This window comes from Urocampus carinirostris, chromosome 20 (genome assembly GCF_059441175.1).
Source record: "Urocampus carinirostris isolate Australia breed hairy pipefish chromosome 20, RoL_Ucar_1.0, whole genome shotgun sequence".
Classification (NCBI taxonomy): domain Eukaryota; kingdom Metazoa; phylum Chordata; class Actinopteri; order Syngnathiformes; family Syngnathidae; genus Urocampus; species Urocampus carinirostris.
This window is the reverse complement of record NC_142368.1, coordinates 19154430-19157296: the sequence shown is the minus strand read 5'-3', so window position 1 is coordinate 19157296 and position 2867 is coordinate 19154430. Positions and strand designations below refer to the sequence as shown.

At 42.1% G+C, this 2867-nt stretch overlaps 1 pseudogene; it reads left to right on the top strand.

Annotated features, from left to right (window-relative positions):
- The first annotated feature begins 2447 nt into the window (after positions 1-2447).
- Positions 2448-2589, top strand: LOC148346484 (U2 spliceosomal RNA; annotated as a pseudogene).
- The last annotated feature ends 278 nt before the right edge of the window (positions 2590-2867 follow it).

Below are 2867 nucleotides of genomic sequence, written 5' to 3'. Positions count from 1 at the left end.
ATCGAAAATGGCCGAATTAGTGTTGTTGGAGTCTCTGGGAAGGCTTCTCTGAAGTCCTTTTTCTCTCTTCTTGGCCCACGTCTCCCCGCAAGATGGCGTCTCAACTCCTCCCATGGGCCTTCCAAGGAAGCCCCCCCCCTGGGCGTCGCGATGTCTGGAAAACTCAAAACAACACCGAGCGTTTCTTCGTCATCAGGGCCTTGTTCTCAAAACAACGCCTGCCGTCCTCCGTCAGAGGCCTGTTATCAATATTCCCCAGTCAAAATATTCTGCATTTGGAACAGCGTGACCTGTCATTGAACTACAGCCCAGTCAGTGAATATCTTGCATTAAACTCAATAAATGTAACTTGTATTCAATCGTATAAAATCCTTTATAGTCGAATGTATAAAATCCTTCAGTCTCGATTGCCTGTGGTAGTGACTACTAAGTCATGCGGTCATTACTGTAGCGCCGCCAGGCTGATGGTTTCAGGCTAGCCGCAGTTCACCCACTTGCATACAAAATCATGCGGCCATTCACACATTCACGGTGTGTATGAGTGAGACCCTCAGACAAGTGGCCCACGTCCTCAAGAGATGCAGCTGTGGTTGGCCTCTTCCAGCAGGGGAAAGTCTAGCAGGCAGTAATTGAATCAATAGTGATCACAAAGAATGGATTACTGAATACTATTAGTATGTACTAGCAGGGGAACAAGACTAGTAAAGAAGCTGAAAACAGGTTGCACAGGCTGAATTATACTTTAGCTTTTGGTCCAATGCTTTTCGAAATAGCTACTTGTTTCGTATTTTAAAGGTTTTTTGTCTACCCGTTTTGTTGGATTATGAAAATAGGTCACTGAATATGATGTCACCGTAAGAGTTTTCCAGCTATGTTAAGTAAATTATTTGATGATCTCATTATTCAGTTCAGTTGTTGTAAATACGCATCATATTTATCCACAGATTTGAATGAGGTATCAACTTGCTGCATCCTTTCTTATCAGTACTTTCCCAGTAATGGTCTTCCGCCCTTATCGTATCATACAACCGTAACGTCTCCGTAGTGTGCAGTACTAAATCTTGTAGGGGGAGTCCTCTTTTCTTATCTTGTACTGTGAGTTCCCAAGAGAGCCTGTTTCTTTAAACCAGGGGGAGAAACATTCTTGCACGCTTTTTTGGGGGTGATGTTTTTTGGGCGTATTTTTTACCAAAAACTTTTCTTGTGTGTGCGTGTTTATGTCTTTTATTTTGCAAACTTTAAAATGTGACGATTAGTATTGTCTTGAGAAAATCCATCCATTTCTAAAAAATAAGTCAACACACATACTGTACCAATTTGGTCTCCATAGGGGAGTTCATTATCACTTTACCAGGGGGTGCAGTCAGTGCTGTCGCAGCTGAGCGTGCGCCAAATGACATCTATTCCCAGGTGTTCTCCCATCTGAGTACTAACCAGGCCTGACCCTGCTGAGCTCCCCAAGATTTGGTCTTTTCAGGTTGGTATGGCTGTAAACGGGCCAATCAGAATGCAGAACACAATGCGTGATGAATTTCAGTGAAGCAGCAAGACAGGAAAAACGAATAGCGTTCAGTAATCCATCGTTTTTTCCCGAGGTTTACGTTCCAAAAAGGACCCGCTATCGTTCAAACTCGTGGAGTAGAAACATTTATTTATGTATTTATCATATACTCTATTACTCATTCAAACCAAAGAACAAACCCTATTTACAAGCTCAAGCCTTAGTTCTACAAATAGTACTATTCGGAATTATTATTATTATTATTATTTTACAAATAACTTTTGTACTGTCAAATCACAATTTTAAAGTAAATCAGCTATGCTGTATTGCGCTACAGCAGGGGTTGGGAACCTATGGCTCACAAGCCATATATGGTTCTTTTCATGAGTACATATGGCTCTGAGATAAAAGAAACCTAAATAATCAATTATTTTATACATATCGATCCAAATGTTGCAATACTGACTCTTTTAAGGGTTCAGTTCATATATGGGACATAATTTTAACTACAGTTAACAGTCAGTATGTCACACCAGCAGAACCCCTTTCGGCTGTAAATTGCTAGATAATCCTTGATAAGGAAGCTCATTAAATAATTTAAGTTCACTCTTGAGACACTTTATGATGAAAACTCCCAGAACAAACCCTAATCCAAAAAAACCTGTTTTACCCAGATGCACTGGCAAAGCACCCAGAGGAATTTGATTGGATGAGCGGTAGGAATGGGCGGAGCTATACACAGGACAGGACGCACGCACTCCTTCTCGCCCAGCGCTGTCTTGGTGTTTTCGTTTGCAGAATTTTGTGACACTTTTAAAAAAGAACTTTGCTTGCACCTTGTTTTGAAACCATTATTGAGGACAAAACGAGCCTCTTAAGGAACTGTGGTAGGGAGTCATATTATAAGTGGCTAACCCTCTAACCCTAAACCCTAAATCTTAACCCTTGAACTGTCTGGCCTGGGCGGCTAGGATTCAGCACTGCCATGATCTTTGATTTTTGCAATCCGGAGATGGAATAAGAGCTTGTTCTGTCCACTCCACGCATCGGCCCGGTATTGCAGTACCTCCGGGAACGGTGCATTCGCAATGATCGCAGCAAGGCTTTAGGGCTAGGACCTTAGCTTGGCCTTTTGGCTGAGAGTAAGTGTCCCGGCTCCTAGGCTTTGTAGCGTATTATGAACTGACCGATAACGGATAATGGATAATGAATAACGAAGATAGATCAATAACCCTTAAAACCCCCCCCCCCTCATGGCACTGCGAATGTAACACGGACATCTTACAATTTGAGCTATCAGGGTTGCAACAAACTTTTACCAAATCTCAAACCTTAATTGTAGCTGCAACCACAACCTCAGAACCTA